This window comes from Mirounga angustirostris, unplaced genomic scaffold (assembly GCF_029215605.1).
Source record: "Mirounga angustirostris isolate CCGP_5_RB_7025 unplaced genomic scaffold, mMirAng1.0.hap1 SCAF_15, whole genome shotgun sequence".
NCBI classification, from domain to species: Eukaryota; Metazoa; Chordata; class Mammalia; order Carnivora; family Phocidae; genus Mirounga; species Mirounga angustirostris.
The window spans coordinates 76,295,346-76,315,897 of NW_026991723.1; the positions used below are offsets into that span (position 1 = coordinate 76,295,346).

Sequence of the window (20,552 nt, forward strand, 5' to 3'; positions counted from 1 at the left end):
CAGATTAGGACAGTGGAGCTCAGAGGGTTGGGTGAGCAGCTTTGGGGCTCAACCCTGTAAGGGGCAGAACCAGGGTGCTGACCACTGTGTTCTTCATAGGAGCTCAGGTGTGGGACGAGGCAGCTCCCGCCTGCCGAGAGCGACCCTGGAGAAGCAGCTGGGAGAACCGGTGTCTTTTGCATCTTTTCATACATAGTGCACATTCAAGGAACACCAAGAAAATGGAATTTGCCACACCACTACCTCAAATATTGCCCCCATTGTTTCTAGCATATGGTGTAGACTCCGCCCCACCGTTTCTGCCATGCGGTATAGACTCCACCTATAGGCATTCATCCTCTTAGGTGAAGTCATTTAAAATGTGTTTATGAAACGATGGGAGGACTATAGGACATGTCTTAAGTTGCCGACCCCAAAGGGTAAAAAAGATTTCTCAGATCTATGCCTAATTTCTTCTGGGTTATGGGAGAAAGCAAGAAGAAAGGCACAAAAAGGACAGTTGTGGATGGAAGAGGTAATTTTGCTCAGATTCCGGGTGTGTTTCCAGGCGTGTTGTAAGCCTTGTGTTCTACGCAGGAAACCCTGCAGTCAGTAAGAGACTTGCAGGGTGTGTGCACTCCTCAATGGCCGCTGAGCCCAAGCAGGAAGCAGGGGCCATTTCTCGGTGTCTTCTTCATCCTCGCGTCCCGGGAAGGGAGCCGATACCCACTGGGTTCTCTGGACACAAGAGTAAGAAATCTCCATGAGCACTTGCATTGCAGTATAGGGAGTGTGGTGGGTCCAGGGAGAGACACAGGGGAGGGAGGTGGAGATGGACAGACAGACATCAAAAAAAAAAAAAAGCCAATAAGAAAGAAGGGGGAAATTGAGAGATGCGCTTCTAAAGGTGTGCCAGGACATCCTTCAGATGACTAGAATTTAGACTTTATCCTAAGTGCAGGGGGGAGCTCTCCAGAGGTGAGAAGCAGAGGGCTGACAGAATCGGACGTCCATTGGAGGAAGAGGAGAGACATCTATTGAACACCTCCTGAATGCCAGACCCTTTACAAGGGCTTTAAAGCACATGAGCAAACTGAGAAGTTTCCCTGCCCTCTCACAGTGAAGAAACTGAGGCTCAGGGAGCCGAAGCACCTCACCCACAGCACTCCTCCCCTTTCCTTCTGCCTTTCCTCACACCACCCTACCGGCACTTCAGGGAAAGAGCCTCCCTGGGAAAGTGTGCCCAGAGCAGCAATTCTCCAGTGCTGTTCAGATGATCTGATTTGCAAAGGACAGAGAGAAATCTTGGCCTCAACCCCCCAGTGGTGAGGTCACTTCTGAGCATTCTCCTTTTCTTGCACGTACCTTCACCAAAGCGTGCCTCTCTCCTCACTGGTGAAATGGGACAGCATCTGCCCGTGGTGGAAGGAGGAGGACAGGCGAAAGGAACACATTGACATTTCAGAGAAGATTCCAAGCAGTTTTCCCAAATACCCATGGGATGTGCTTTCTCCTGGTGGTTTATGAATAATTTTTCAAGAGCACATGTGCGAGTCATCTAAGGAGACAGAACAGAAAGTCCCATGGCCCGTTACAGCCTGTCCCATTGATGTGGGGCACCAGAATCCCCTCCAGGAGAATCAGAAACAGCGCCTGCATCAGAACGGAGCCCCTGGGCTGGTCACTGTGACCGCTCTGAATTTGTCATGGCAGCCTCGGCCTGGCAGGGACTTGAAGTCGGCAGAATTATTCACGATCCCCGCAGAGGCGGCCACCACCAGACTCTCCTCCCAGCCTTCTCCCCTCCCCTCCCTCCTTCGCTCCTTCACTCCTTCTCTCTGTTGGTATTTATTCCAACTTAAGAAATGCCAGGCATCACGACTGGCCCTGAAAAGCTTTGGATGAGGAGAGTTTTAAAGAAAACAAGGTGAAATTTAGGATCAGGTACATGTGGTTTTGGGCTCTGGGGCCCACCACTTCCTGGCCCTCTCACTTGGGGCATGCCAGTTCTCTTGGCTCCTGCCCAACTTCCCATCCATAATCTAGCAGTAATAATACGTATATGGCAGGTACCTATCAGGGGTGAGACAGTGGATCCAGAACTGTGGTTTTTTTCCTTCTGAGAGCAACTGAGAGATTTTCCATTGAAATGCTTCTTCCTGCCTATGAAGTTTTAGCAGTTGAAGCATCCAGTTAGGAATGACTGAGTGTGGTTATTTATTTATTTATTTTTTAAGGCATACTCTTTGGGGCACAAGTTGAGAGAGAGACTTTGAGTCTCTTGGTCTTACTCCACTTAACGAAGAATTGACTTTGCTTCAACAGCTTCCCCCAACCTCTCAAGCCCCTATCTGCTCTGAAATGATTCTGCTCTCTGGACTGAGAATCAGTAGAATCGTGTTGTCCGCCTACTATGTCCAAAGCATCATTTTCAAAAGCCGTGGGCGGAGGTCGAGACCAAGCCGTGAACCCCGGCCCTCAAGCAGCCTGCGTGGAAGAAAGGACAGGGACCCTGAAATCGGACAGGCCAGAAGTTGGCAGGGTGCCGTGACCCATGGACAAAGGCAGCTGGCCTCAGAGGGCTGTCCGTGGAGGGGGGGGGTCGGTGCGCAGGGTGGGGTGGCGCCTGTGTGCCGAAGGGGGTCCGTGGCCAGCCCTCGAAGGCGAGCACCAGCCACGTCCTGATAGGCCGGGATGGTGCCACGTGGAGCAGGGAGGGCCTGGTTTGAGGAACGGGTCTTCATCTCTTGCTTGGCAGTGGCCTCCTGACTCGGAGCCCAAGAACAAGCATGGCTCTGTGGTTTGGGGCTGCTTCCACCGGTTTTCTGTGGAGAGCAGCCCTGGCCCTGCCAACCCAGCCCACTGCCCCTCTAGGAAGATTCCTTTGTCTTCCCTCCAAGCCTGCCCCGCTCCCGTCATCAGGGCTCCACGTCTTCTTTCCCCACTCTCAGACTCAGGACCAGACTCCTTCCTTCTTTCCATCCCTGGCATTCACTCAGGGCCCCTTGGGACCCCTCTCCATTCTTGCTGTTCGTTTTCATTTCTTTCTTCTCTTCCTTTTTTTTTTTTTTTAATTGTTTCTGTTTTAAGTGGGGGCACCGGCGTGTAGCCAGCATGGCCTTGGCTGTATAATTTAGTTTCATGTTCTGTACCCAAGAAACATGTAAAAAATGTAAACAGCGTTCACCCTCTGGGGCGGCAGTGCGCTTGGGAAGCAGCAACCAGTCAGGCTTGCTGAGCCCGCTGCTTTGGCCGTATTGAATTCTGTCCCCAAAACCACATACTCATTTCCCTATGTCTGAAAGTAAACTTTCTCAAGCCAGGCCCAAGGGATGGGGTTCTGAGGGGAGCTGAGGTTTGGCTGCGCCCAGGATTTTGTTTTTGTGTGTGTGTTGCAAGCTCCCTGCTCCCACCCCATCCCACCAGCCTTACTTTGTGAAGTCGCCTGGGTGTGTTATCTATAGACCTAGACCCAAAAAAGAGCCTTCCACCCTCTCTTCCACCCCCAGCCCTGGGTTTCTTCAAACTCCCCTAATGTTTCAGCCAGATCCAAGTCCCAGGAGGTCCCGGGTACATTTGTGCACGGTCCTTTTCCAGGGAGGGATGGGCTCCTCTGGGCTTGGGAGAGGTGTCCCTGCCCAGAGGCATGCTTCTGTGCCAGGCTGGTCCCACAGAGATTTCCTGGGCTCCTGCCCTCCCCGGGGCCCTTGCCCACACCGGACCTATCCGTGCAGCTGGTGGACAGGCGCGCTTGGCTGGTACTTGCGTCTCTCTCCGTCCTGGGTCACAGCAGAATTTGGCCAGCAGATCTGGTCTGCTGGCAGGATCCGGCTTTCAGGAATGCAGCTGCTGCCTGAGTGATAGTCAGGTCTGCAGGGCTGCCTGGGAGCAAGGGGTCCGGGGAAGCAGAGAAACCGGCAGGTGTCGGGGAGCTAGGGGCAGGGGCTTGACGTTCCAGAGAAGGTAGAAGCCTAGGAGCCCAGGCTCCAGAGCAGCTGTCCCAATAGATCTGTCAGTGCTAGTAGACATGTTCTATATGTGCACCATCTGATAGCGTAGCACCTAGCCACCTGTCGAAATGTGGCTCGCACAACCGAGCAACTGTTCATTTTACTTAATTTCCGTTTAAGTAGCCCTGTGGGGAGAGTGGGCTACCTGTTGGACAGGACTGATCTAGAGTCTGTCACATCTTGGAGCTACCACGTACAGGGAGGTCTCAGGGGGAGTTACTCAGCCTTCTCATCTGTACAGTGGGGGCAGTAAGCGGTAATCGTGAGAATTCCAAAAAATAGCACACGTAACGCACTTGGAACGGCGCTTGACCTAGAGTAACTGCCACCTGAATTCGTTCAGTTCAGTCATTGCCTTTACATCCTTTTAACCAACCTGGGGAGTAGGAACCACGTTCCCGTTTCGTAAATGTGGAAGCAGAGGTTCACACATGGAGGGACAGGAGTCAATCCGATTCTTCCAGGGTCCACACCACCTGTCCCAATCAGTTGTTTAAAAATAATATTTATCTCTTTTCCAGAGTGAGATAGGACATATTAATCTTTTTTTTTGTGAAACAGTGTCTTAAATCTTTTAAAATGTGCATATACCTTCAACGGAGGAGTTTTGCCCTTGGAGTACATTTTCCATAATTCACCATAAATATGGGTGTCTGTGGTCTCTCACCTGCCAAGCTTTCTGTATGGCTTCCTCTGGTCTGTAACATCCAAAGGCCTGAGCAGGCAGGGCCATGCACGACCCTTGCCAGCTCCTGTGCGTAGCTCACTGCCTGACAGGGGCACTCCAGGCAGAACGGGCGGCTGGCAATCCCCGGACGGGCCCTGGGGTTTCCATTTCTCCCGCCCGAGGGAACCATCGTGCACCTGCCCACCTCTTGGAGGCTGAACTATCCTTCGAGGTCTAGCTCAAATGGCGTCTCCTCCATATGGCCACCTCTGAACACCCACCCATGTGCAGCCTTCACTCTTCTGATATCACATAGCCCTCTGGAACCATCCAATGACCCAGAGCACAAGCTGCCTTCTGCTTTGCATTTCCTGCATCCACAGCTTTTCATACCAAATGCCCCGTGAGCAGCTAAGGATTCGGGCTCTGTCTTTAACATTTAAGGATTTCCTGTGCCGACCATAGGGTTTTGCTGCCTGGAAAGTACTCAGAGGGTGCTTCTGGATTCACTGAATGAGGCTGTTGGAAACAAATGTCTGCTGAGTGATGTCTCCTTTATGATTGGCTTAAATATACAGATCAGTGTCTGTAAGTGATTCCCTTGTGGGGGAGGGCGTAGTCCCCTGATACGTGCAGTGGGTGACCAGAGTGAGGGAGGGCCTTCTTAAGTCCCCTGCTTTGTCCCCTCCATTGCCGACGGGGTGCGTGCCATCATGTGAGTCGGGGGAAGGGGTCCTGAAAGCCCACCCTGGGCCCCAGACTGAAATTTTCTCTGCTGCTCTGTGCCTCCACGAGCCCCCACCGCTCCAGAATGTTAGCTACACAAGCGCATTGGTCTTCGTTGTTTCCAAGATGAAAAAGAGGGCCCAGCACAAAGTAGGCGTGTGGTAAATATTTATGACCGAAGCTGCACTTTGCTCTGTTCACAGCTTTGTGCAGAAAGTAGGAAACAGCTTCCGGAAGCTGGGCTGCAGGGTAAAGGCTCTACCCTTTTGCGTCTTCTTCTTCCGGGAGAGATTGGTGTCTCAGTGAGGTCCCAGTGAGTAGATGACTACAGAGGTTGATGGAACCATAAGGGACTGTCTTTTTGGCTTGTGAGCCTGGCTTACCCTCTGGAGGTCTCCCAGTGCGAGGCCCAGCAGAGGAGAGTATGAAAGGGAAAGAGATGGACTGGAGGGAGGAAGACTAGGTGGAGGGAGGCGGAAGAGGGATCCAGAGTTAAGGGGGAGGGGGGAGCGGTGACTCAGCAATAATAAAGGACAGTGAAGGGAGGAACCTGATGGTCATGACAACAGTTGATCACAAGGACAGGAGTCAAGTGAATGGCAGGCGAGCCACAGGGGCTCCACCCAAAGCCCCTCGCTGTTCCGGAGCATATACACCTGCCAGCCACTCTGTGAGGCAGGCGCTCACTCCCTCGTTTACAGAGGAGTAAATGGAGACTCACAGAGGTTAAGTAACTTACCCAAGTTTCTGCAGCTGGCCCAGGGGTGGGGCAGGGAAATCTCAAGTTGGAACCCAAGCCTGTCTTCCTCTACAGCCTGGAAGAAAGAAGTAGGGAGGGATGAAGTAGGGACATGTTAATTGTATGTCTAGCAGGTGGGGCATGCCAGAACGTTTGCATGTGTAAGGGTCCTTCTCCAGGGGAGGTACGAGCATCTCATTTTGCAGTGGAGGAGTGTAACCCTCCCAAAGGGTTCAAGGTCATGCTGTCAGCACAGGGCAGCAGCTGAGATCCCAGCCCACATCCCTTTGACTTTAAGATGTGTGTGGCTTCCACCACTCAGTGGAAGGTTCAGGGACATGGCAGGTGGAGGGATGGTCGAAGAGTTCATAATTGTGGGTCCCAGGTCCTGCTGCTTCTTTGACACTCTGCTTTCGTGCGGATGTGTGGGGCCTCGGCCACCCCTGGGGGAAAGCACCAGTCTGCACGCTCTCTGTCCCCCAGAGTAACCTGCTCGTGGGGTGCTGGACATGTAAGTCAGCAGTGGCCATTGGGCACTTGGTGGGCAGAGCCCCCAGGTTGCATGTCACAGTCACCGGCCCTACCTCTGAAATCTGGAGGGCCAGGCCAGAGAGCAATGCTGCCCTTGTCCTTGAGGACGAGAGCCCCTGTTTGAGCTTCAGGCTCAGCAGGACACTGTTAAAAGCCGAAGCAATCCCCGTCCTCTTGTTCCTTGCATGAGTCAGTGCCCGGCATCCTTTGGGGCCTCTTTCTAGGAGAAATCAAGCTCAAGACTGCCTGGGGAAGAGCACTGCCTGCTCTGCAAAAGCAAAACAAGGGAGCCAATCCCTCCGCGGTTTCCAGCCCTGGCTCCCCAGGGTTATAGGAGGGGATGAGGGAATCCTGAGCGCTGCAGTGAGACCCCAGGGTTTTAGGAGGGGATGAGGGAATCCTGAGCGCTGCAGTGAGACCCCAGGGACCGTGCACTTAGTGTGGCCATCTTGGCATCAGGTGGGGGTTCCCTGCAGGGCATGTGACTTGGACTTCATCGTGGACACAACTTAGAACACACAGGTCTTAATTAGGAAAGCTGGAGAAGAAGAGGAAGGAACGGGGAGCGCAAGGAAAAACAAAAAAGAATGACCTGGAAACTCCTAGTTTTATGAACTCGCGAAAGTGTTGTTCTTTCAACACACAGATGTTTTTAAGTGAAAAATCACTCCTCTGACCTTTCTTGAATAGGCCTACGTGGTCAAAACTGCCATTAACCACTGTTCAACTAGCTTGGATGTGGTCAGCGCTCTTCTGGTTAACCCGTGAACATCTCAGGGCTCCCGGAGAGAGGCCAAGAAGAGGTTTACAGGATGCCTAAGACATACCGCTTGGGTGTGTGTGGCTCTGAGCTGAGTGGTGGAGACTTCCGTGTTGCAGGACTTCGCTCCAGAGCCGGCTATGTTCTCCACTCGAGAGCCAGGAGAGAGGGCATTTTGGATGGAAGCTACCTGGAGTTGTGTTCTCTGGGCTTTGGTTCCTGATTCTCCATACATGGTTTCCAGGTGCCAGATTTAAAGCAGACAAGCATTGCCCAGTCCCATTCTAGAGTCACGGTATCTCAGTATTCTGGGCTAGCACTGGAAGTGTTTCATGCTCAGTGTACTTCTCCAGAACTGGCAATACCTCTGGGCTCTGAAATAAAAATCGTGGTGCTTCTGGATTCCTATGTGGAGTTGGTAGTGTCACAGAGAAAGTTTCATCTTTCGCCGGCAGCGTCTCTGTTCCCATCTCGAATTGAATTAATACTTCGGTTGAAGCTAACAGTGCCCCTTGATCTGATCCAGAGTCTACGCTGCTTTTACCGATCCTGATCTGTAATTGATGAAATTGCATGAATGGCTTTCAGTACAAAGACTGGGGAAAAAAAAAAAAGAGAGAGAGATTTGGCAACACAGAAAGATAGCGGCATGCTTTTAAAAAGCCGTGTGCTCAGAACTGTGCTTGCAGCAAGATCTGCATCTCGAACTTTGTCCTTCATGCTTCTGCTGTTGACATCATCTGGGAAACTGGGTTTGTCATGGCTCAGCTGTGGCCCGTTTTCCCCCTTTTCTTGCCTCTGCTCTGGCCTCTGCTCTCCAGAGCCCATGTGACGTTAGGAGTTTGCGTTTCAGACCTGGCCCTCAGATACAGATTGCCCTGGAAACTTTTTTTGTCCGTGCCCCTCCCTCAGCCCGAACATACCTCGAACACAGATCCAACCACGCTGTTCTCTGAGTATCTGCTTCTAGAGCCCCTTATCTCCCCCTCCCCCCATGGGAGCTATTTGTGAGAAGGGGTTTTACCTTTATTGCCTTTTAAATCTGGGATCCATCTCCGCCCTGTAGACCAAGGTGAATAAGGAACCTACGTGTAGTAAGTGCTATGTAACTGTACATTGAATTAAGTGAATAAGTGAATGAATGAATGAATGAATGAATGGAGAAAGAAATAGAAAAATTCGAGGTTTGGCTGGAAAAAAAAAAATCTGAGTCTCCCAAAAGAAAACTGAGATCTCTGGGAGCCCCTAAACCCCAGCCTCTCAGCCCTTAAGAATTTCAAGAAGGTCCCCGCACGCACTCTCCTAACCCCGTCAGCATCTTGCTGTTGGAGGAGGCACATGTGCCGTGAAGTCACCCGCGGACCATCTGGCTGGGGATCCCGTGTTTCCTCTGCGACGGGAGATTACGTAAGCTGGACAGCATCCTCCAGATGTTAGCAGTTTCTGCTCATTTTTTTTCCCTCCCTTCTCAACAACAATAATAATCATTAAAACAAACAGAGGCCTCATCCCCTACCCACACCCCTGAAATTACAAACAGGTGGACCCAGATGCCCTTCCCCTCCAAAGGCCTCCCGGTTCCTCAGCGAGGCCGGCCCTGCGCTGAGCCGGACAGGACAGCCAGGCGAGCTGCCCTGGGGCTTGGGCCACAGGCCTCAGCAAGGGGGACGTGGGCCGTGTCATGAGAAGTCCCTGTGCTGGGTTTTCCCTGTCCCGGGCTCCCACCCCCAAAGCCTTGGCCTCCAAGTTAAATGGATGTATTTTGGAAGACTAGGTGGCTTAAGAGATTAGTAATGAGATCCCAAGTCTTTCACTGCTGGGTCAGGAGTTCAGAGGCGGGCCTGGGTGACTGGTGAATGGCATAATTACGGAGCCGGGAGCAGGCCTATGGAGGGCCCGTGTGAAATGAGCCCAGCCAGGCCTTTCAAGGGGTGGGGGGGCTGTCAGCAGCACAAAAGCCGACCGCCGCATCCGACAGTAATCACTCTCCCTTGTTAGAGGATTTACTAGCTGGAGAAGCTGGAGCCCCTGCCCAGTGTGTCCTCAGAACGGCTGTCTGGGCTCCAGCGATGGGTACAGCCCAATGCCTGGCTCGCCTGTGCATAAGGTGGGGAGAAGCTGCTCGCCCCTTGGGGTGGGACTGTGCGGACTAACGCTTCATACTGTATGAACTGGTGACCAGTGTCATTATTCATAATTCGTAACCCGATTATGTCTCACTTGGCCTCAGTTTCCCCACCTAAAAGTAGGTAAAAGTGAAGCTCCCCTCCAGCATGACACGGGCTGCATTTACCGGAGGTGAAAGCAGCTGGGGCATCACCATCACCGCCTCATGCTCACCATTCATACACCATGGCCCTCAGTACCCTCCCCTGTATCGAGGGAGATAGACGTGGAGTACCCGGGGCCGGCAGGCATCACACCCAGCCCTCAGCAGCCTCGACAGGTGTGGCTTTGGCATGCTCCGAATCTGTAGAGTAATTGAGGGTGGTGATGCCCGCCTCCCAGGAATGCGAGGATCTGCACGTGGAGTACGGTCGCTGGTTTCAACTTGGCCTTGCCACCTCTCACGGATGCTTTCTCAGGTCCCTTGAATAAACTTTACCTTTAGAAGAAGGTTAGGGCATCCAGTTTCCGTCCCCTAGAACCATAGAATTGATCATGAATCATTTCTCCCCCAAGGAATGTAGTTTCACTGTAAAAGCGTTAATGTGCTACAGAACAGGGATGTCTTCAGTGAGTTCTACGTCTGTTCCGCTCCAAAGCCTAGCTGCTTCTCCGTGGTCATTTAGATCAGGCTAGGGGTTTGGACCCTAAACCTCAGGATTCTGGACATGTGGGAAGGTGCACAAGGCCCCAAGATCTTAGACCCCTCTGGAGTGTGCAATACCTAATGTGTTAGGGACAGACCTCGGGGGCATTGAGGGGCTAGTCACCCCAGGGCAGAGCCCCAAGGCTGGGAGGGCATCAAATGCCAAGCGATCTTATCTGGAAGTGTCTCCTGGGTGGAGGCCTTGCGGTCCACTGCTATTTCCAGAGCTCTGGGTGCTAGGAAGGAGGCATCTCTCCACTCTGCACACCCCTCTGTACACAGGAAATTCAGCTTTGCTTGATTGTCTGTCCATGCCAAATAATAAATCTCAAAATTGAAAGAAAAGCAGTCCACTCCTCCCTCCTCCTCTCTATCTCTGTAAGGCAGGCATCAAAGGGGAAGGCTGCTCTGGAGGCCTGGGGAAAGTGATAATTGTTTCTAATGGTCGCTACAAGAAAGCCTGGCTTTTCTTCCTCTCTCTCTCTCTCTTTCTCTGTGTGTGTGTGTGTGTGTGTGTGTCTTTCTGTCTGTTTCTGTCTCTATCTTTTTTCAGTGCTATTAAGTATGTAAAAAGGAGGTCAGAAGAGGGGATTGGAGATGGGTGTGTGTGTTTATCTGTCAAACCTCAGTTGCCCTTAAAGTTCTGTATGTTCAGGGGGTCAGTTTGGAATGAGGGGCCAAGGGAAGCCAGGATGGACATGGGAGTGAAGAGAGGATTCCAGTGCTCTGCAGCCAGGAGAACCTCGATGTTTGGGTTTCCAGTGTTCATATATATATATATATGGTCAAATAAGACCAGGCATGTGAAACACTTGTTAGAATGCCTGATACAGGTTTCCTCCGCTCTCCGAAAGCAGGGTGCTCTTGCGACACCTTTTGTAAACCAAATGGCATAAAGCAAAGAAGCAAATGCTGTTAATTTATAGGACAGAATTTTTGAGTGTTCCCAGACCCCCAAAATAGTCTCTTTTAGGCCTTTCTGATCCCTGAGGCCACATCTCGCTAACGAAGCCACAAAATAAATCGAGATCAAGCACAGATGCTCACAGGCACAGGCCGAAGCTCTGGTGGCTTGATCCTGAGATGCTGAGTGTAGTTCTGGAGAAGCCCCTAGTGGGGCGGCTCTCACTACTTGGGATGCACACTGCTTCTGTAAGACTTGCCGCAAACAAACCCTGAACGCCGTTCTTGCTTTTTGCCTTCTTTCATAAAAGCGAAAATCCTCTTTCAATTTCTTTTGGTTAATGAGAACAGGTACCAATTTAGGCCTTTCCCACAAGCAAAGGGGTGCAACGTGAACTTTGGAAAAGCAGGGGATATCTGTATATAGTAAAGGATCAACAACATTGTTCTTGTTGGTAATTCATTCTTTTATTCAACTAGTCTTGGCTTTAGTGCTTACTTTAGGCTTTTCACTGCCCTTGATTCTGAAGATGTAAAAGACAGTGAGCTGACAGCCAAGTTCAAGGATTGCAGATAGGTTCATCTCCTAGGCCAATCCTGACCAATGGTGAGTGGCTTGCCGTAGTGTTTTATTAAGATGGATTCTGGGGTCTCCACTCAGGGCAGCAGCATGCACCATTTAATTAATGGTGTCTGTCCCGAGCAAGGGCTTGGGGGAAGACAGCACTGATGTGTGCGTCAACTGGTTCAAGAGTCTCGAGGGCCCGCGTCCTCCCTGTTAACGATCAGCCTATTTCTCATCGAGGAAGTAGAGGTAATATTAATACCTTCCTCAAAGGGTGGTTCTAAGAATTAAAGGAAATAATGGAATCGGACAGGCTCTGCTGTGCATGAGAGTAATGGGAGAAATCACTGCAAATACCAGGTATTACTGCCATCATCGTATTTGTTGCCCGTTAACTGCGTGGGAGCCTGGGTGGTGGACAGGTCCGGCCATTTAGTGCTCATGAATGAATTCAGGGTCTCCTGGGGCCTTCTCTGTACCACGTTGCTGTTCCCATGTCCACACCCTGGGCTTCTGGATCAAATATGTCAGCCCTGAACCACGTGTTTGGCCGTGGAGAAGCCACCTTAGTTCAATATGGCAGCATTCACCGAGCCACGCCTAGTGGCCTGCACTAGACACCAGTGAAGAGGAGAGAGAGATCGGGCACAAGCACTGCCCTTGACTCAAGCATGGAGACACAAGGACAGACAAGAAACCGCAAGAGGGGTGACCAAAAGCTACTGGGGAGTCTCCACCCCTGGGGTGAGAAGTACAGGGACCTTGAATCAGATCACTTGGCTTTGACTCTTAAGCTGAGAGCAAGTGCCCTGTGCCTTCCAAACCTTGGACTCTTATCTCTCAAATGGGGACAAAAGTGCTTATTCCTCCCAGTTATGGCAAGATGATACCTGGGCAGCATCAGTACTGTGGACTGTCTCTGAGAGTCGGTGCCCTTTCCCTCCCATAGCGGAGCACTGAGGAGGGAGCACCATGTTCTGGAAGAGAGAGCCACACTGGCTTTATGGAGGTGGCTTTATTGCACCTGGCCCACTCAGTGTTATGGTCTCCGTGGCCCGACCCGTGGTCTCCCAGCCGGCTCGCCCTCCCGCCATCTCCATATCAAGGAGTCCTGCCTGTGGCCTCTTACAACCTTGCAGTTCTTGGGGACATAGCTCGGCATTGGATCTACAAGCCTGAACGTTAAAATGTGGCCCAAGTGGAAATATTTGGAAACACTACCTGGGGTGTGCGTGTGCGTGTGCGTGCGTGCAGGTGCGTGTACGCACTTGTGCATTCTCCCATGCTCCCCCTTCCTATTCCTTTTCCTCTCTTTTTCTATGAGCCCCATTCCCAGGTCCCTTTGGGTTGAAAGAGGAAATTGGAGAGGACGGGCCAGAGATTTGAAGAGCACTTCTTCCCTCCTGTGATTGACAAAAGGGCATGTAGATCTGTAAAAGCGAAATTCAATAGAAACCTCATGGCATCTCCCCTGTGTGGGAAAATACCAGAACTCCCGCTCCCCCTGCTCTCCCTCTGTCTCCCCGCCTTTGTGTACGACGTGTGTGGGTGGAAGATAAACTGGATTTAAAAAACCCTTTGAAAGCAAGACATCGTTAACTCCTCTAATTGAAAGCAGTCCTCGGCAAAGGGGGAGTTTGGAGGCGGGTGCTGGATGGAGTGGCTGGTGGTGCGTGGAGTGGACAAGAGCCCCTGAGTCCTGGGGCCACAGAGGCCTCCGTGTCTGTCAGCCCAGGGAACCCCAGTCACCACCAGACATCCTGGCTCGTCCCAGAGGAGCTTGCGGCCCGGTGGTCTCTCCCATCCCCAATGGGCCCTGTTCCCCATCTCTCTGTCAGATGTGATGGCTGGAATCAGATCTCTGAGGATACCCCCAGCACAAATATCCAGTGATCTCAAAGCTTTGGGGGAAGAACCAGCTCTTTGTCACATGCCTGAAAAGAAAAGAAAACAGAAAACACATTGCCTGAATGGCTACAGTAAATGTTTACATTACCCCTCTGGTGATCGTAGAAAGGTGGCTGTGAAATTAGCCTTCCAGAGACCAGAAACATGGGGTCCAGGAGCTGACTCAGGGGCTGACAGAACAATCCCACTTCGTGACAGAGTCTCTCTCCTGCAGCATTCACCAGGACGAGGCTGGAAGAGAAAAGCTGGCAGAATGTCAGAACTGAAAAGCCTTTTAGGGATTCATCTTATTCCGTCCTTCTGCACATGGGAAGGACGAGTGTCAGAAGAAGTAAGCAGGTGGGTCAGCTCTAGCAGTCAAGCCTCTTGCCTGGCAACCCAGGGCTCTTTCGACCACATCACCCACCCTGGGGCAGCCCTGTAGGGGCCTGCTCTGGGCTGCTGAAGCAACTTCTGTTCAGGAGAAATCCCAAGTCCATCCTCCATGACCCTGAGAGATAGGCAAGCAACGGTTTTCAAGGCGGCCTTAATCTACCATTAAGAGTGTGGGCTGAGTTTGTGCCTTAGCATTGAATCCTGGTTCCTCTAACGAGCTGTGTGACCTTAGGCAAGGTACGGGGGCCTGGAGTCCTTATCTATAAAATGGGTATAATCATAGTACCTCCCTGACAGAGTTGTCATGAGGCCTGCATGATCTAGTACGTATGGAGACCTTAACAAAGCGCCCAGCGTAGGACAGGCACCCCCTAGCTGCTACCGCTCCTGCTGGGACTCTTGTTCTCGGGGCACCTACTGCGTCCTGGGGCTGGGCAATTGGCTAGGATTGACATGAGCATGAATAAAGCATGCCTCTCACCTTGGAAGTCTTCAGAATTTCAAGGGATAAGACTGGGCTCTAAATAACCATAATCCAACCTGACAAGCGCTGTAACCAAGGTATATAAAGAGCTATATGAACACAAGAGAGAGCAATTAATTCTGCCTGGGGGGGGGGGGTGAGCAAAGGGGCTTTCAGAGGAGGGGTGATATTTGAGACTGGCTTTGAAGTGTGTGTAGTATTTCACAAAATGGGCAGCCAGTGCGGCGGAGGGGGGCAGGGGGCCGGAGAAGTCTGGGCACAGACATCGTGGTGGTGGAGTGCAGGGCATGGGAGAGAAAGCATCCCTCGGGGAGAAGGGAGCACCGCTGTGCACGTGTGCGGATGCCCACCTGCTACGTGGGGAGGGGAGGGGAGAGGAGGGACAGCCACTGGCAATGAAGGTGGTGACGGGGCTGAAACCGGCTCCCGAAGGCCTTTGCAAGCTGTGTCTGGGAAACCTCCCATCCCGTGGTCCCTGGGCAGCCATGGAGGGGGTGATAAGTAGCGGGGCAACAGGATTAGTTCTTCACGTTGGCAGGGTAATTATGAGGACCTTGGAGCAGGGAGAGCAGGTGGAACAACTAGAGGCAAGGAGAGGGGTAGCTGGTGCCTTCCTATCCATCAGACGAAGGGGAGGTTTTGACCAAGACAGGCACACAGAACATGGCATCGGAGGGATCAGAGTCTGGCTTCTGGCTGTCCTACACAACTGGATAGATGATCTTAAAGTGGTTGTTTAAAGTCTCATCAGAAAAGTGGGACGATGATTCCAACCTCTGTGAGCATAAATGACATTGTGACCTTGAGACCCGTGGTGGATGTTATGACTATGGGTGTCCTTAAGCTCCTGGGGTACTTAGGGGTCATTCCGTGCAACTACTGTATTTCACAGATGGGGCAGCTGAGGGTGGGGGAGACGTCCAGCTAGTAAGGACGTAGCCAGAACTGATCCAGGTCTCCTGTTGCCCATGGGGGGTGTTTGGTGTAAGCAAATCTCTGAAGGTGATGGGGTGTCTAAGGCATTGTGCTAAAGACCAAGTGGGAAAGCAGTCTCCTACTCCTCGGGTCCTGCAGGTGTTAAGATGGGACTGGAGGGTGGGACACGTGGGTGGCTCAATCGGTTAAGCGTCTGCCTTCAGCTCAGGTCATGATTCCAGGGTCCTGGGATCGAGTCCCACATCGGGCTCCCTGCTGAGCAGGGAGCCTGCTTCTCCCTCTCCCTCTGCCTGCCGCTCCCCCCTGCTTGTGTTCTCTATCTCTCTGTGTGTCACATAAATAAATAAAATTAAAAAAAAAAAAAGATGGGACTGGAGGGCAGTGGTTCCTCCGCTGCCATCAAAGACCTAGAGCTGGGCTTCTCCTGGAGAAAGGAGTGTCATGGGCACCTGAATTCCTGTCTGCTCTTTCTGCCATGAGTTCTTGGGGAAGAGGAAGACATCTCACTGGAGGTGGGTCTACACACAAAAAAAGCAGGACTGAGGGGCTCCTGGCTGGCTCGGTCAGAAGAGCATGTGACTCTTGAGCTCAGGGCCTTGAGTTTGAGCCCCACATTGGGTATAGAGCTTACTAAGATAATAAACTTTTTAAGAAAAAAAGTAGGATCGAGGGGGTGCCAAACATAGATGAGGAAAAAAGCACCAGTTCCTGAAGCCAGAAAATTCTGCATTTATTTTTTATTTTTTTTTAAGATTTTATTTATTTATTTGACAGAGAGAGAGACAGCGAGAGCAGGAATACAAGCAGGGGGAGTGGGAGAGGGAGAAGCAGGCTTCCCACTGAGCAGGAAGCCCGATGTGGGACTCGATCCCAGGACCCTAGGATCATGACCTGAGCTGAAGGCAGACGCTTAACGACTGAGCCACCCAGACACCCCTGAAAATTCTGCATTTAAATAGCAATTTTGCCACCTACTTGCTGTATTATGTTGTACAAGTCAGCCCACCCTTCCTTGAGCCCGGCAAAAGGAATGGTCTCAGTAGATAACTCTTCAATTCCCTCTGAGTCGGGAACTCTAAATCAGAAAGCTTATAGACGTTGCTACTTAGAGGAAAAAGGAGGAGGAAGTATAGCCAGACATTTTCTCCTGGCAATGGGGAAGAGCTGTCCAAAAGTCAATTGAGCTGCCTATAAATGGAAGTGAGTTCTCTGGCTCTGAAGTAATCAAGAAGATACTGGGTAATCCCACCTCCAACCCTGAGAATACCTAAGGGAGGGTGCTTGCCAGCCCAACCATGTCTGCTCTTTGCCTAGCATCATTATATGAATTTCTCTCCCCCCCACACACCTGAACTGGTTCACTTATTTTATTAATGTATTTGTTCATTCAGTGAATATCAGTATTTTAGTCATTCAAAATATTACTGTATCTCACCTTATTGTGACAAAAAAGTTAACAAAAGATCTACCTTTTTTTAAAAGATTTTATTTATTTGAGAGAGAGAGAGAGAACAGCGGTGGGGGGAGAGGGAGAGGAAGAGAGAGAATCCCAAGCAGACTTCCTGCGAGCATGGAGCCCGACTTAGGGCTTGATCTCAGGGCCCCGAGATCACAACCTGAGCCAAAACTGAGAGTCAGACACTTAACTCACTGAGCCTGAGGCTCAGGCACCCTGAGATCTACCTTCTTAACAAATTTCTTTGTGTACAATAAAATATTGTTGACTACAGGTACAAAAGACTTCTAGAACTGAATCATCTGGCTTACCTGAAACTTGATGTCTGTTGATTAGCAACTACCTTTCCCACCCTTCCCCAGCCCTTGGCAACGATCACTATTCCGCTCATCAATTCTGTGATTTTAACTACTCTAGATACCTCCTATAAGTGGAATCATGGAATTATTATTGGAAATTATTAATGGAAAAAGTGGAATATTTGTCCTTTCATGGCTGCCTTATTTTTACTTAGCATGATGTTCTCAAGGTTCATCTTTACTGTCACATATGGTAGGGTTTCTTTTTTAAAGCTGAATGACATTCCATTGTCTCAGTAGACCCCATTTTGTTCATCCATGAACCTCTTGATGGACCTTGAGTTTGTTTCCGCATCTTGGCTGTTGTGAATAATGCCGCACCAGACATGGGAGTGGGCGAGGCAGAAAGGCAGGTTCCAGCTGGGAGACCCCCTCTTCATGATGTGAAGAGACAGATCGTAGCATAACAGAGAGGGTAGAAGGTTGCTACGTTCATCCCCCTGACCGCTCTGGGGAGGGTTGTTGGCATCATCAGAAGGACTTGTGTGGGCAAGAGTGGATAATCTGAGGGAGAGAAGAATGGCTTATGTGAGATCTGAGAGGTGCAGATGGGGAAGAGGGAGAGGTTGGGAGAGATAGGGAGGCCACTGGAGCCAGCGACACTGGCGAATCTAGAGGAAGGGAGATAATGAGTGAGACAGAACTCGCTTCCTGGGGTTGCTGGGGGAGCTTGAGTCCCCATGGAGTGTGAGATGTAACTCTCCTGCTTGTTCCCCTATGAATGTTCAGGAAAATCTAAATTGTTCAGTAATCCTTTATGCAGTCAGACTGGCTTTTTTTGGAAGGTGCAAAGAAGTGAGTGGATGAAAACAGAGCATCCTCAGAGAATCAGTCACCTTGGGATCACACTTGTATCCCTAGTGACCAACCTTGTGGCCAAGGGCAAAGCTCTTTTTCTCTCAGGGATGTGGAGCCTGATGTACAACCATATACCCTCAGTAAATGGCTGCTGAATGAGCAGAATCCACAAGGTCTGTAAAAGTGGGAGGCTTGTGTGTGTTTCCTTCACCTTTCCCCTGCAGCCCGCTCCCCCCAGCCTCCCCAGGAACATAGATGGTTTTAAGATCAACTGGGGCTTTGGGCAAAGGTTCAGCTGGATTTGTTTGTTCCTCTCTGATCTGCTTTGACTGTCCCTGGTCAGGATCGCAGCCAGCTTGAAACAAACACAATCCAAATAGGAAAACAGGAGAATAAAATAACAGCAGTATGTACCTCTAAAGCCCTGTCTAGTGCTGATAGAGCTGATGAGATAAGAGAAAATTGTATTTAAACAATAAGAGGGGCTTTGTTCACGTCTTAGACTTCTCTGACCGTGAATGTTTTAGATGCAGAGATAAGGCCTCCCCCGACCCCCAGCACTCCAGAGATGTGCTCCACCACACTCTGCTGGGGACAGGCAGCTCAGAACACAGGGGAAAGAATTCCAAAATGATACATGTCCAATTGCTGGCCTGGATTTCAAATGCCATGGATAGTTTATGCAAAGTCTCGCACTGTTGTAAAATGTAACACAATCCACTGGCAGATCTGCCTAAGCTCCGTCCCAGTTGTTTTTGAGAAAAATAAATAAACTTGAAGACATCTTCCAGCCTATTAAAGTGGCTGCTTTGCCCATAGTCTCCTTGGTACTAGGCTTCTAAAGATTTGAATATCAGAAGTCATCACCTGCTTCTGGCCAATGAGATGTTTGATTCTCGGCACCTCTACTCTCCTTAAGATGTTACCTGTGATATTCAGGACCCACTGGTTTCTCGGAGAGGGGGAGGGGAACTTTGGCAAGAAACAGGTTTCAGTACTTTTCAATGTTCTCAAAGCAGTGAAGCTCATTTCTTAAAGGAAACATTACATGGCAGCTCAATATCTAAGACAGATGAGTGGAGATGCTACAGGTAAAGCAGTAGAGAAGGAAGGAAGCAGATCTCACATCCTGACCCGCAGGCAGACACCTCCAAGGAATCCCTGAAAATCCATGACCTAATCCAACATTCAAATGTCAAAGATAAACCAGGATCTCCTTAAATGAGGCCAGCATGCCACTGCAGAACTTTCTGGGTGACTGATCTGTGATTCTCCAAAGTTGGCTAAGTGACTTATCTTCCTCTGTTTGGGGTTTCAAGAATGAATTGATGAAGATGCTAACAGTAAGGGACACTGGATGAAGCATACTTAGAGGACTCCATATTACCTTTGCAACTTTTCCGTAACTATAAAATCACTCCAATACAAAAAAAAGCTCATTAAAAAAAAAACACTGATGATTGCAGTTGTAGATTACAACTCATGCATCATGCATTTTATCTTGAGTTTGACTAGTGAATTTGATACATGACTTTTCTACTCTGTTTTTAATTCTTCTGTACTCATTTAGCAAAATCTCTGGGCAATATATGGTCTTGCTTTGTGTGATTTTTATAAGTGACATCATATTGTAGTTGTCCATTGATGCCTTGTTCCTTTTGTTTTGCTTTGTTTTTACTCAGTGTTATGCTTTTGCAATCTCTTCACTGATGTCTTGAACTCAGGAGTAGGGCTTTCATTTTGAGTGACCAGGACCCATACTGGACCTGACATTAAATATTTCTAGTATCATCCCTGTATATGAATCTAATTCAGGCCTCTTAAGTCTTTTGCTGTATAGAAATCTGTCACATGAATATTTCTTACCTGATGCATCCCTTCCCCAACAGATGAGCATATAAACTATTCCCGATCTTTTGCCACTACAAATATTGCTAGAATAGGTATCCTTGAATATAATTTTTTTCTTTTTTCCCCTTTTTTGTTTATTTTACATGTATGTTTACTGTGATTGATATTAGATTATCTTTTGTTTTTTTTTTTTTAATGGCTTTCAAGAGCCTTAGAGTTTGCTAGGTCAGCCTTTCTCAGGTGAGTAGGGTATAGGGAGACCCAAATCCACAGGGGAGTGTTGAGAGAGACGCCACATTCAAGGTCAGAGGGAAAACACAAATGTGAGATGGCCTTCCGCAAAAGATCTGACCAATCTCAAGAACAAGCCAGTTGCTCCTAGCTTTTTCCATCATAGAACTTTTCTGTTTTCTGCTGTACGGTTTTCAGTTGTGTATGCTGGTGTGGTGCCTTGATGGATATCTACACTCATTGTCCACTGCAAGCTCCCCGCGTCTGTCTCGTCCCACAGTGCTGGGCGAATAGCCATCTCCCAACAAATCGGACTCCGATAAGAGAATGAACTGAGGGATGAAATGACATTTGGATACACAGTATGCACGCATACGCAGCACACACACACACTCTGTCTTTGGGGAATATGCCCATCTTGTCCAAGGATATGCCTTTCTCTGTCCGTAATACAGCTCTGAG

General features: G+C 50.0%; 1 protein-coding gene and 1 long non-coding RNA gene across 2 annotated transcripts in view; one reads left to right on the forward strand and one right to left on the reverse strand.

Annotated features, from left to right (window-relative positions):
- Window positions 1-20,552, forward strand: part of PAPPA (pappalysin 1) — a 237,419-nt gene that overhangs the window by 147,136 nt on the left and 69,731 nt on the right. The window lies entirely within an intron of this gene.
- Window positions 198-7,892, reverse strand: LOC135362709 (uncharacterized). Its single transcript, XR_010407702.1, has 4 exons — window positions 7,480-7,892; window positions 6,122-6,197; window positions 1,345-1,537; window positions 198-717 (listed from the first exon to the last, which is right to left on the reverse strand). It is a non-coding gene; the product is annotated as an uncharacterized LOC135362709 (long non-coding RNA).